The 14,812-nt window shown below is 46.0% G+C and overlaps 1 protein-coding gene across 2 annotated transcripts in view; it reads left to right on the top strand.

Annotated features, from left to right (window-relative positions):
* The window catches only part of DSP (desmoplakin), an 84,610-nt gene that overhangs the window by 19,881 nt on the left and 49,917 nt on the right, over positions 1 to 14,812 (top strand). The window lies entirely within an intron of this gene.

The raw sequence follows: 14,812 nt of genomic DNA on the forward strand, positions 1-14,812 counted from the left end.
GTGGCTGGAGAGCAGCCCTGAGGAGAGGGACTTGGGGGTGCTGGTGGACGAGAAGCTCAACGTGAGCCAGCAGTGTGCGCTTGCAGCCCGGAGAGCAAATCAGATCCTGGGCTGCATCAGGAGAAGTGTGGCTAGCAGGGCCAGGGAGGTGATTCTCCCCTCTGCTCTGGTGAGACCCCACCTGAAGTACTGCACCCAGTTCTGGAGCCCCCATTACAAGAGGGATGTGGATGTGCTGGAGTGTGTCCAGAGCAGGGCCATGAGGAGGCAGCGTGGGGCAGGCACCAGTATATATAGCTGTATATACATTGTAAATGTCTGTTTGTATATTGTGCTGAGCTGTAAATAGAAACTTCATTTTTAATTTCCAGCTGCTGAGTCTAGTCTGGGTGGTTTTCTTAAGTGTGTGGAGGGGGCAGGTAACACCCAAGCCATCACACACTACAAATCAAACTCTTCTCCAGGCTGCATGTTTGCACAAACTGAGCTTATGTGCTGGTCACTGAAGTGAGTCTCTGAGTGCTTTTGCATCTCAGGAGCCCTTGGTGCAACTGTGCAGAAATGGAAACACTGAAAATTATGCTTGCAATGTGGATGCACATTTGCACTTGGTCTAAGTCAGGATGGAGATACAAGAATACCTGTCTGGTGCCAGGTAGTACCTAATCTTATGATTAAGTCTTTCAAGGTACTGTAAACATGGAGTGCTACTTCAGAGGCCACAAAAGATGAAATTCCTTTCTTTTTGTTGCATTCCTCAGAGGAAACCAGGTCAAACAATTTCATTCTTTGCTCTTGATCCGGGAGAAGTGATTGTGCACCAATAATGAGATATTCCAGCTCATTTCAGAGCTCAGGGGATACAGGAGTTTGCTTCTCAGTGACAGGATGACAAGCATGATGGAAAATCCTGCTTGTTTCACTCAGTGCTTTTTTTTATCATAGAATTATTTAGGTTGGAAAAGACCTTTAAAATCATAGGATGATTTGGATTGGAAGGGATCTTAAAGATCATCAAGTTCCAACCCTGGGACACCTCCACTAGACCAGGTTGCTCAAGACCCTGGCCTTGAACACTTTCAGGCTTGGAGCATCCACAACTTCTCTGGGCAATCTGCAAACCTCACCACCCTCCTGGGGAAGAATTTCTTCCTAACAACTAATCTAAATCGAGCTTCTTCCAGTTTAAAGCCATTACCCCTCATCCTGTCACTACATGTCTTTGTAAAAAGTTCCTCTCCAGCTGTTCTGTAGGCTCCCTTCAAATAGTGGAAGGCTGCTCTAAGGTCTCCTTGGAGCCTTCTCTCCTCCAGGCCAAAGAACTCCCCATTGTGTCAGCCTGGCCTCACAGGAGAGGTGCTCCAGCCCTCAGATCACATCTTTGTGGCCTACTTTGGCCTCACACCAATAGGTCCATGTCTCTCTTGTGCTGAGGACTCCAGGGATGGACCCAGCACTGCCAGTGGGGTCTCAGCAGGGGGGAGCAGAGGGGCAGAATCCCCTCCCACAGTCTGCTGCCCATGCTGCTGGGGGTGCAGCCCAGGGAGTGGTTGGCTCCCAAGCTGAGAGTGCACACTGCTGGCTCATTTTTGAGCTTTTCCTTGACTAGCACCCCCAAGTCCTTCTCCTCAGCACTGCTCTCTATCCATTCTCTGCCCAGCCTGCATTTGAGCTTGGGATTGGACTGACCCAGCTGCAGAGTCAGTCTCCGAGTCCAACCGTTAGACGAGCACTGCCAGGTCACCACTGAACCATGTCACTCAGCACCACATCTGCACATACCCTGGAGGCAAAGGGACTATGCTGCACTTGGATCACCCTGAGGATTTCTGCTTTGTGGCTGTGCCCCATCTTACCCCTCCTTTTCTTCAGAAGGAACATTTGGTTAAAGCCATGTGTTACGATGTGGTTGGGGTTGTACTACTTCTGACCTCGGTCGTTAAGCATTATTAGCAACCAGAGGAGTCCAAGTTCTGTTAAATTAAAACAAAAACTCACAGCACAAACTGAGGAGTATTCTTTTGGCTTAAGTACTCTCAGAAAACAGAAGAAAAACAACCACCAACAGTTAAAGGGATTTGTTTAAATGGTTCTTTACAAAAAAAAGAGGGGCAACTTTCCTGTAAATTGTATAAATAGATCTATAGATACAAATATAGTTCTTCTGTTTGCTTCTAGAAGAAGACACTCAGTAGCATGCCAGTGAGTTCTGAGTAACTGCCTGTCCCTCTGCTGTGACAACTGCTGCTCGTTAAGGCAAAACATTGTGTTGGCACTTTTACAGCAGCCGAATTGAGCTGGCTGAAGGCAACGCAGGGCAGGCACCAGTGGTACTGCTCCCATGCTGACCAGGCCTGCCTTGTTGTGGGATTAAGGCTGGGTGTCTTGGCCACAGAGAAGCCCTCCCAGTACTAGATAGGTATGGGGAGGTAGACACTGGAAAGTGTAATCTCTTGTTACTCCATGCCATCATTCCTGCATCTTCCCTTTATAAACCGACATTTCTGTCTGCTCTTTCCCTTTCCCCAGTGTGTTGAGCTGGTGTCTCTGCAGCTCCACCTCACCTCCAGATTTTTTCATCAAGGCTCTGGTGATAGGGCTGCAAGCCCTGGGTACAGCTTTGTGCTAGTTTGAGCCTAGCTGGGGTATCTTAGTGAGAGGAATTAGATGATAGGCTGTGAAAAGGAAACAGTGGTGATGGCTGCTTCACTCGTGGGCTTGCTGAGATGTATGAAAACAAGAACATACATATAGATAACAGAGTTGCTCTCTCTCTGGCTCTGGCTGCTTGCACTTCTCTCTCCCTAACCTGCTGTCTGTCTAACTAATCCTTCTGCTTCCTAAGCCCCCTGGCCGATCCTCCAAACTCACCTTGGACATAAGGCAAAGTCTGGGATAAGGTAGAGGGGTGGAAGGGAAGCGCAAGGGTGGTTGGGAACCCCTCCTGGGGACTCAGGTTTCTGGGAGGGCTGTTGTGTTTCTGTATTACTTTTTAACTTGTCTATTGCTGTCTATAGCTGTATATATTGTAAATACCTGCTTGTTTATCGTGCTAAGCTGTAAATATAGCTTCATTCCTTAATTTCCAGCTCATCTGAGTCTAGCCTGGGTGATTTTCTTAAGTGTGGTGGGGGTGAGTAACACCCAAACCATCACAAGCTTCAATAGGAACTCCCTTTGAGGCTGAGGGGAGACCTCATTACTCTCTATAGCTACCTGAAAGGAGGTTGTAATGAGATGGGGGCAATTTCTTCTCCTTAGTATCAAGTGGTAGAATGAGAGGGAACAGCCTGAAATTGCCCCAGGGGAGATTTAGATTGGATATCAGGAAAAATTTCTTACTGAAAGAATGGTCAGGCATTGGAACAAGCTGTCCAGGGAGGTGGTGGAGCCGTTGTCGCTGGAGGTGTCCAAAAAACATGTAGACATGGCACTTCAGGACATGGTTTAATGCTCATGGTGTTAGGTCAACCGTTGGACTCCATGATCTTAGAGGTCTTTTCCAACCAAAACAATTCTATGATTATTTCACTGACCCTTGAGGCTCTGTGAAATTTTTTCCCCTGCAATCAGCCAAACCAAGCCATGTCTCTCCTGGGATACACCATCTTGTGAGGAGAGGGAAAAGGCACCACAGCTCTCTGTTGAGGCAGTAGCAGTTGAATGGAGCATGCCTGAAAAATGCTTAACCACAGAACTGTTTTTAGCTGCAGCAGGACAGAAGGCTTGTTTTATGAAAGTAAGACATTCCAGTGCTGCACATGCAAGTCTCCCTTCCCACCACATTCCTGCCCCCCAGGTTTTCCCATCTCTCCACACTGAGCTTGGAGCCTCTTGCCTTCAAAAGCGATGCCCTTTGTGACCCCTTCGCTCTATATCTGCTCATACATTCCTTTCTTATCTAGCTCTCACTGCTCCAGATTCCCTCCTGTCCACAGACCATGTGTGTTTATAGATCCCAGCTTGGTGCCTTCTAGCAGAATGGGCTTTCATCCTGACAGGGAGTCATCTGACCTTGCTCTCTTCCCCCCCCCCCCCCCCCCCCCCCCGCCAGTCTTTCTGTGTATGAAGCATTTAAATGGCATTTGAAATGCTTCTCCATCAGTCTCCATATTTCTGTCTATCTGCCTATATATTAGGGAGTTGCTGCACTCTTCTGAATCTCTTCTAGCTGTACTGTGACTACAATGTGGTGACCTTCATGCAAGGGCTCTGCTGTGCATGTTTATACATTGCTAAGTACACTGCTGATGCTCAATAAATAAGAACTTTATTAATCTTTGAAATGACTTTAAAATTACTTTCAAGTGAGAAATAAGCTTTAAAAAAAAATCTGTGGGGTAAGAATTTGGCCAATAAAGTCACTGTGAATTCTGCTGCAGGGTGTTTCTGTGTACAGCCTTACAATTACGGGCAACCTGTTATAGGTTTAGGTTATTAGTTTGGTTTGTCTTCATTTTTATATAGATCAAATATAATCTATTATATAGCTTTCCCTTGCTTTCTTAAGTGCTCCAGAGCCAAATGACTTGTGAGTTTGTAAATACTGCTGCTTCTTCACAGAATCCCAGTGTAGCAGGGATTATAAGGGACCTCTAGAGGCCATCTAGACTAATCCCCCTGCTAAAGCAGGGTCACCTAGAGCAGGCTGTCCCTGATTGCAGCGTTCAGGTGAGTTTGGAATCTCTCCAGAGGAGACTCCACAACCTCTCTGGGCAGCCTGCTCCAGTGCTCCAGCACCCTCACAGCAAAGAATGTTTTCCTCATATTCAGGTGGAACCTCCTCGGCTCCAGTTTGTGCTTGTTGGCCCTTGACTGCTGCAAGGAATTTGGCCTCATCTTCTTGGACATTACTCTTGAGATATTGATATGACATTGGGAAGATCCCCTCTCAGTCTGCTCTATTCCAGGCCAAAACAGCCCCAGGCCTCTCAGCCTTTCCTCATCAAGCTTCAATCCCCTCATCATCTTTGTGGCTCTCTGTTGAACACTTTTGGGCTGTTCCCTGTCCCTTTTGAGCTGAGGACCCCAGAACTGAATGCAGTACATCAGCTGTGGCCTTAGCAGGGCAGAGCAGAGGGAGAGGAGAACCTTCCTGCACTTGCTGCTGGTGTTTTTGCTCATGAAGCTTCGGTGAGGTCACATAATTCTTTTCCAAGCGTGTCCCATGGTGCAAGACCTTCTCTTTTCAGGGCAATCTTCAGCTTTAGGGACACTGGCCTCTGAAGTGGACTAAAAGCTTGTGTTCCTCTAGCTGTGCCTAAATGCATGGCACTGTTACCAGCTCCAGCTCTGTAGAAACCCTGTTGTTTACCTCTGTGAGAGGCCCCACCCCAAAGAGTTAGAGCCAAGCTCATGTCATAAACCTGCTGGCATCCCGAGTGAAGCTGGTGTGTTCCCTGGGAACCAAGGTTATCTCCTCCTTTTCTGCTGGTCCTTTGAACTTCCTGTGGTCAGGAAATCCTTCTGTTTTCAGCTCCAATTACCAATTGTGAAACTACCCCTGCACTCCTGGCCGGGGTTCACATCTATTTAACTTTAAGAGGAGCTGTAATTTTTAAGAGTGATTTCTCCAAAGAGTTATAACTCAAGACAATTACGGCTTGAAAGCGAGCACGCGAGACAGGGAGGGGAGGAAAATAGAGGCACTCCTTGGGGCAGGGCACTCCATGAGTATTCAACAGATGTGACTCATTCCTGCCTCTAGTCCCGCAGCAGATGTAATACCTTTTGAATAAGTTCTGTGTGCTAGATAAAAACTTGTTTGCTGGTGCAAAAATCATGCCATGCATGTTAAAACAAGCGTCCTGATTAGCCATTCCCATTAAGAACAAGGGCATGCAGCCATGGGTTTTTTTTCAGCCTACTGGTGTAAATTTGGGTTTTAGATGTGGAAACATGTCAAAGTGCACAGAAAGAAAGGAGAAAGGGTAAGGAAATACGGGCCTAAGAATGAATAAATGAATTAAATTGCTATTCTGGATGGTTTTATTCTTGTTATGTGTACACAGAATGCATCCATCAGGCAATGTGACAGGCAGAACCTGATCTTGAGGACGTGTGAAACTAGAAAGGAGATTACAGCAATGTAAAAATACTGAGGAACCTTAGGTTGGACTTTTTGTTTATTAATTTAAAGGTAGTTCTGCACAACTTTGCATAAATGAGAGGCATCTTCTTAAGACTATTTAGTCCACACACCACCTACAGAAGTGATGCCGTGGAGGACAGCATAGAATCATAGATTGATTTGGGTTGGAAGGGACCTTTCAAGATCTAGTCCAATGTTCCTGCACTGAGCAGGAAGATCTTCAGCTAGGTCAGAATGACACAGCTTTCTGTGACCATCCAGAAAATCAGGTGTTTTGACAGAAGGTGACTGGTGGTGTGAGGATTCTAGAGGAAACAGAGTGGTTTGTTAGGATAAAATTGGCTCAGAGCAAGGTTAGTCAGAGCAGTGGTTAAACCAGAGCCAGCCAGCCCACATGAAATCCTTACCAGTGTTCCTGGGGACAGGCTGTTGCTAAAACAAGGATAGACTAATTCATTTAAGGATTGTATCCACAGAAGGGATGCAAAATCCTTATGCAGACTTAGGATGTGGTCATGGGAGGGACAGCTGATGTCATGTATTGTTGTGCTGACTATCGTCTGCCACGTAGAGCATGTCCACACAGCAGCTGAAGGTGCAGCTGCATCATGAATGGACTCTGCTGGGATTAGTTTAGTAGTGTTGGCTCCAACAGTAATGGCAGTAAAACAGCAATGCATTATTAGCATGTAGTGGCCCAAGAGCTCAGCCACAAGTACTGGTCATTGGCCATACTCAATCTCTGCTGCTGGAGTTTCACCACTGCTGACATCTGGTCGAAGCTAATCCCCAGGCTTCTCATTATGCTATGGTCATGGGAAAGTCCACAGCTGGGTATCACAGTCAAAGAACAGGTAGGACTCAGAGCCCCAAACAGCTTTACCTGGAATGTTTGCAGGGATGGGACATCTACCACCTGGGACAGTATCTCACCACTCTCACCATAAAAAATGTCTTCCTTCTAACTAATCTCCTCTTGAATACTGTGTTCAGTTTTAGGCTCCCCAGCTTAAACGGGGCAGGGATCTGCTGGAGAGGCTCCAGCAGAGACCTGTGAGGATGATTAGAAGGATGGGAGGGCATGGCTTATGAGGAGAGGCTGAGGGACCTGGGGCTGCTTAGTCTGGAGAAGAGAAGACTTAGAGGGGAGTTGATAAATGTTTATAAGTATCTGAAGGCTGCCACGAGGAGGGGGACAGGCTCTGCTCACTGCTCCCTGGGATAGGACAAGGTGCAATGGGTGTAAATTGCAGCACAAGAGGTTCTGCCTCAACACAAGGGGGAATTTCTTTGCTGTAAGGATCCCAGAGCACTGGAACAGGCTCCCCAGAGAGGTTGTGGAGTCTCCTTCTCTGGAGACTTTCAAGGCCTGTCTGGATGTGTTCCTCTGTGCTCTGTGTTAGATAGTATTGTCCTGCTCTGGCAGGGGGGTTGGACTCCGTGATCTCTTTGAGTCCCTTCCAACCCCAACATCCTATAATCCTATCCTATGATCCTAAATCTCCCTATTTTAGTGTAAAGCTGTCACCCCTGTCACAACAGGCCATGCTAAAAAGTCTGTCCCTGTCTTTCTTATCAGTCCCTTTATGTGTCCAAAGGCCATGAGAAGATATTCCTGGAGCCTTCTCAAGAACAAACCACCCCAACCCTCTCAGCCTTTCCTCATAGGAAAGATGTTCCATCCCTCTGAGCATTTTTGCAATCTCCTCTGGACCTTCTCCAATAGGTCCATGTCTCTCCTGCATGGACTCCAGATGTGGACCCAGCACCAATGGCGAGGTCTCATCAGAGCAGGGCAGAGCAGCAGAATCTCCTTCTTTGATCTACTGTCCATGCTGCTGAGCATGCAGCTCAGGAGACAAGCTATCTTCTGGGCTGTGAGCACACACAGCTGGCTCATGTCCAGCTTTTCCCCAGGAAACAAACATATATTCTTCCTTAAAACTATGCCGTAGTACAGCTGCAGGTTTGTTTGATCAACTCCTCAGAGTAATGATTTTCCCCCTTCCTGAGCAATTTTTGGTTTCAGACATTCAGTGCTGTGCATCCTCCAGCTGTTCCCACAGCTTGCCCTGGAGCAACCTTCCAGCAGACCTGCAGAAAAATGCTCACTGCTCCAGGCAAAGCAATGCAGCAAAGTGAATGTATTAGTATGGCAAGAGTCTACAAGTAAGCCTACACAATCCATGGTCTGCTTGGGAAGGAAATCCTGACTACCTTAAGAAGAGAAGTCTGACCTACCAGGCACTGGAATGTCTTGTGTTGAAGCTGGGACTCTCTGGGCAGGACTGAGGTGACTTTCTCAGTGTTGGAGCCTAGGTGCAAACCAGCATGAAAGGACAACCAGTAGCCCATGCCTGAAACAGGGAGTGAACTGCAGTGATAGTGTAGATGTGTCCTAAGGATGACATTGGTAGTTTTACAACACACAGGTTGCCCAGAGAGGTTGTGGAAGCCACATCCCTGGAAACATTCAAGATCAAGTTGAATGGGGCTCTGAGGAACCTGCTCTAGTTGAAGATGTCCTTGATGACATCTATATGGAGTAGATCACTTCTAGAGGTCCCTTCTAACCTAAACCAGTCTATGATTCTATGAGATTGTTGTAAGCAGTGAATATGAATCTAAACTGTAAATCAACAGGTATTATCTTCATTCACCCAGAAGACAGAGTATTGAAGTCCCTACTGAGTTTGCCAGAACTGGTCTAGTTGACTGGATAGGGCTGGGGGATAGGTTGGACCAGATGATCTTGGAGGTCTCTTCCAGCCTGGTTGATTCTATGATGAACTTGTATCTATGCTATTGAATAACCAAGGAGGTCATTTAAGCTCTTGGATTATACCCTTGGATTTATGTTTGGAATAAAGACATCCCAGGGCAGATGTGATGTATTCATGCTGGTGTCATACCTTTCTAAGGGAAAATGGTGAAAGTGAAAGCTTTGTTACAGGAATGTGAAAGTGGTGACTAGGAATAACCATTATGGCTCTACCAAGGTTACATCATCAGGTCATGTAGGCTTTGCAGGTCCTCTGGAGGCCTCTTGTCCCACCTTTGCCCAAAGCAGGTCCAGGTAGAGCAGATTGCTCAAGGCCTTTCCCAGTTGGGGTTTGAGTATCTCCAGGGCAGAAACTCCACAGCCCCTCTGGGCACCTGCTCTGGGGTTTACCCTCATAGTAAAATTATTTTTCCTGATTCTGAGTGGGATACTGCTTGACCAACCTGATTGTTTTGGAAGAACAGTGGTTGTTATCCATCTTGACTTTAACTTAAGGTTAGACATGATGCCCTACAGCACCTGTGTTAGGTAAGCTGGAATATTCTGTTCTGGACAGATGGCTTAGTAGATAAGCAAAAAAAGGGCTTGTTTGTTGAGCTTGAGGGGTTCATGTTTTACCTAGAGGCCTTTACAAGAAGAGCTCTTCAGGGATCTATTCTGGTAATTTAATATCTTAGTGATGAGAAAGTAGAGACAGATGCACCCTCATGAAGTTTACAGTTTGGAGACCAGCCCAGTGAGGAGAGGCTGAGGAACCAGGCTCTGTCCCACCTGGGGATGAAACTCCTAAAAGCAGCCTGTCAGTATCTACAAGCCACCAAAGCTCTTCACAGTGGTGGTGACAGGACAACAAACAGTGGGCGTAGATTGAAACAAGAGAAGATTCAACCAGGTATGAAGATCAGCTTCTCGTTTTGAGGACAGGAAGCAGTGAACAGGGTGACCAGTGGGCTTATGTAGTCACAACTAGATAGAAGGAAGAAATTGTTTACACTGAGGATGGTGAAACTCTGGCACAGGTTGTTGAGAGTGGTAGTAGATGCCCCATCCCTGCAAACATTCCAGGTCGGGTTGGACGGGGCTCTGAGCAACCTGCTCTAGTTGAATATGTCCCTGCTGACTGCAGGAGGCTTAGAGTAGATGCCCTTTAATGGTTCCTTCCAACCTAAACCATTCTATGATTCTAAAACATGTCCCATGTGTGTTGAGTCCCTTCCTCCTCACTGCCTTGGACCTCTGCCCAGATGCAGTGTGTCATGCAATTACTGTATGCCCTTTGCCCGGCTCAGAGGCAGGTGGGGAGGGCCCTGAATGCTCCTGTCTCTCCTAGAAGAGCCAAGTTGTGGTTCCTCTTTGTCCTGTCTCTGTCAACAGAGCACATTAGCTACAAAGTCACAGGAAAGCACACTGGTGTGAACAGTAGCCCAGTTCATAATTATTACTTTATTGTTTTCTTGGAGTTTTTTCAAGGCTGTGGCTGGAGTCTGTCCTGGAGGTGAGGCCATACCAGTCATGCAACTGGCAGAACTAGACTTATTCTTGGTTTAAATGTGTAGCCCAGACAAGTGAAATTGCTGCTGATGTTGAAGGAAATCAGGTATCCAATGTGTCGTGTTGTATTCTACATTGAGTGGTCTTCTAGTATGCTTTTGCAGTGTCTTAAGGGCTACTTCAGCACACTTAGTTCACTGAGACAGGCACACAAGGAACTATTGTTACAGTAAGTTTAATTAAATTGATGTTGTTTCTTACAACACTGTTTGGAGGGGATTTCTACACAGAAAATCAGTCCCTTAATGCTGGCATAAGAGCTCAGAGCTGTGTCAGCAAGGTTAACTGGAAGCAATCCTTTCCTCCCCCCTCCCCGTTTCACATCAAAGTCGTTTGTTTTAATTGATGTTAACCTCACTGCTTTTTATGCTGCTCATCATGCAAAAGATGAGTGTTCTTATGGAAACACCTGGCTGTGTCCTGAAGGAATCTAAGTAGTCCTGACAGAAAGGTAGATCTGAGCAGAAAAAGAGGGAACGGAGAGGTAATTTTATTTCCTTCATGTCTGACTCAGACCTGCTTACATAGAGAGGATATTGCATATCCCACAGACACATCCAAATCACATGGAGAAGAAAACACCAATGCAAAGCAGTGTTGTTAGCATCTCAGATCATATCAAGGCTCTAATCCTCTGCTCTCTTTATCAGACTTCTCTAATTACATAGAGCAGAGAATGAGATGGCAGAAAAGTAAATGCAACTGATTCTCCTATATGACCTGCAAGGCTCTTGTAGGTGTTAGGGGAAGAAAGTGAACTGCACCAGCTCTTGAACACTGAGCAGCAACTGTATGGAAGTAATGCAGGACCAAGGAGGAGAATATTTCACTTCACATCTCAGTGAAGCTCAGGCAGTACTGGAATTCTTCCTAGACTGGAGAACACTTCCACAGTCACATGGTCACATCTTGAAAGCTGTGGTAATCACTGATGTTTCATGACCCTCAGTGACTGCTGTATATTCTGGTTCCACTGATGGCAACTTAAATGAGAGAGAGGAGATGATTCTGCTTTTGTCATGAAGGAGAATAAAACTGTAATAGAAGAGCTCTCATTTCTGTTCAGTGTGACTCATCTGGAGGGAGAAGAAGGGTTAACTTCAATGCCTCACTTCCCAGTTTGCCTTTAGAGGGTTAGGGGATGTGCATGAGCAAGGAGGCTGCCACTTTATTTCACCTCTTACCCTACAAACTATCCTAACAAAATTCCCTGTTAAATGATCAGGATAAAAAAGAGTCTTAGAAGACTCTAAGTCAAGTTTTGCATGTCTGGAGAGGCTTTTTCAACACAATGCAATTCTTAATGCTGCATTTCCCATGTAGACCAAGGTCCCTTTGGTGTGGGGAACACTTGCTAGCTGGGTGTACAAGCAAGCACAGCTGGAGCACATCATGCCATGATAATATCTGGGCTTTGCAGAGAGGGTATTTCGATAAGGAAGTTTCCAATTCTACCATGTGATAAATTGCTCTCCATAGCCACTTGCAGCCTCCTCAGCTGTGAGAATCATAGAATCAACCAGGTTGGAAGAGACCTTCAAGATCATCCAGTCCAACCTATCTCCCAGCTCTATTGAATCAACTAGACCATGACACTAAGTGCCTCATCCAGTCTTTTTTTGAACACCTCCAGGGATGACGACTCCACCACCTCCCCAGGCAGCCCAATGCAATGGCAAATCACTCTCTCTGTGAAGAACTTCCTCCTAGCATCCAGCCTATCCCTCCCCTGGCACAACTTGAGACTGTGTCCCCTTGTTCTATTGCTGATTGCTTGGGAGAAAAGACCAACCCCCACCTGGCTACAACCTCCCTTCAGGTAGTTGTAGACAGCAATGAGGTCACCCCTGAGCCTCCTCTTCTCCAGGCTAAACAACCCCAGCTCCCTCAGCCTCTCCTCACAGGGCTTGTGCTCCAAGCCCTGCTTCTAGCACAATGAACACTATTTTCTCTGGTTATTATCAAAACACTTGTGATATGGTTCACAAACTGAGCATGAAACACCAGGTTTACTTGGAAAAAAATAATGCCAAGTTAGTTGATTGGAATTTTTTGTATGTGTTAGATCTAATTCTCCATTGTTCTCCACAGCCTGCAGTCATTATGCACTACAGAACTGTATAGAAGGGGTGATGTGCACGAAAATCTGTTTTAAAACCCTCAGTATTTGTCATTGTGTTGGTAAAGTTACTCAGGACTTATCTAACTGCTCTGGTCTGGTAGCCTCAGTATTTGTCATTATGCTGGTAAAGCTACTCAGGATTTATCTAACTGCTCTGGTCTGGTAATCCAAGATATTTTTAATGATGGTTGTAACATTTTAATAAGGTTGTCAGTGCCCTGGAGCCAATGCCATAACCCAGCAAGTTGCCATGTTGGGCTGAGAAGCAGTTCTTACAACAGGCAACCTTGCTAATGGGAGATTCACGCTGATGAGGGGGAATTCTGGGTGGCTGCAGTGTTTCTGTAAAAGCTTCCATTTGACTCTTCACTCCTATTCCCAAGAATGTAGGGAAAGCAGAAGAAAGGAAGGGGCATCAATAAAATCATCATGCTCCTTATCCTTTTGGTCTCACAGATACATGGGTGTAAAATAGATCAGCTCAAGTGTGCAGCCAGTCTCTACAATTACCTGAAAGGAGGCTGTAGCAAAGTGAGGGTTGGTCTCTTCTCCCAGGTAACAACCAATAGGATAAGAGAAGATGCCTTTGAGTTGTACTAGGAGAAGTCTAGATTAGATAGTAGAAAAAACTTCTTAATTGAAAGGATTCATAAACACTGGAACAGGCTCCCCAGGGAGGGGGTTGAATTTTCATCCCTGTTTAAAAGACATGGTTTAGCCCCAGACTTGGTAAAGATTGATAACAGTTAGACTAGATGATTTTAAATCTCTTTTCTAGCCAAAACAACTCCATGATTCTAAAGATCCCTTGGTAAATTCTCTTGTCATGCTTCTTGTTTCGTGTTGCACGTGGCTTAGCTGCACTGTGGTGTTTAACACCAGTCACCAAACCATGTGAATAATGAGATGCACCTTGCCAAAAGTTCATGTTTTATTACAATGACTATTTCTTACAAATGAATACATTTTGCATGTCATGTGCCTAAGAACCTTTTTGGCCCAAGTCAGGAATAGCCTTGTATAGCTCCCAGAATGATTAAGTATCTTTGTATACGTTAACCTCCCAAGCTCCAGCAAATGTCACTAGGTGTTGATGAAACAGAGTCATGATGTGAGCTTTTAAAGGCACAGCAACATCGTGACATTCACTAATTGACCTTGTACTGTCAGTCTTGGGAATGCTCTGCTTGCAGCAACATGAGGTCAAGAGCTGTGTAGAAATACTGTGTGCACTCTGCGGCCATGGTGGGACCACAGTGGGATGAGGATATCACACTTTGTCTCCTCCACCTGAAGCAAAGCAGCACAACCAGGCATCCTGAAACGTTTTGTCAGAGTGGTCAGTCAGGTCTAACAAGGCTGACACATCCCTCACCACACCCCCTGTTTTTGCATGGTGTAGAAGGAATTGTGCAGTCCTAAGATGCATTCCATCCCGCTGAATTCAAAGCCTGATTTCTTTTAACCCTACCAGCAACTCTAGCAGAGACTGTCTGAAAGGAGCACAGGGGGTGGTCAGGTGAGAATGACAGCTCTTGGCAGGCAGTCGTGGGCTTGTCTAATCAAAGGCTTGCACTGAGCACCTTGTGTCAGTCGTTTTTGCTCTCCTGAACCTCTCCAAACACTGTCTGTATTTTAAAATGGGTTGTGTTGCAAGGCAAATCTGCCCATAATTAGGAACCATTTGAGTGCATTTATTTTTCCCATGTTAGGGATATTTCTTCTAGAGTATATCCTCCACAGCCTGCAGCCATTAAACACCATACAATTCCAACACAGGAAGATGTGCATGAAAATCTGTTTTAGAAGGCTTAATCTCATTAAGTTGGTAAAGGTTCTTGGGACTCTTCAAACTGCACTGGTTTAGTAAACACTCTCACAAGTTACAAGGCTGCTTTTAATTATGGTGTCCAGTTCTAGGATCCCCAATTCAAGAGAGACAGGAAACTACTGGAGAGAGTCCAGTGGAGGGTGTAAAGATGAGGGGTCTGGAGCATCTCTTCAGCTTGAAAAGGCTGAGAGACCTGGGGCTGTTTATCCAGAAGAGTCCTAGAATTGTCAGGGCTGGAAGATACCCCAAGGATCATCCAGTTCCAACCCCCATGCCATGGGCAGGGACACCTCACACTAGATCAGGCTGCTCAGAGCTATATCCAGGCCGGCCTTAAACACCTCCAAGGATGAGACTTCCACCACCTCCCTGGGCAACCTGTGCCAGTGCCTTACTACCCTCATGACAAAGAACTTCTTCCCAGCATCCAATCTG

The sequence above is a fragment of the Pogoniulus pusillus genome, chromosome 21 (assembly GCF_015220805.1).
Source record: "Pogoniulus pusillus isolate bPogPus1 chromosome 21, bPogPus1.pri, whole genome shotgun sequence".
NCBI lineage: Eukaryota > Metazoa > Chordata > Aves > Piciformes > Lybiidae > Pogoniulus > Pogoniulus pusillus.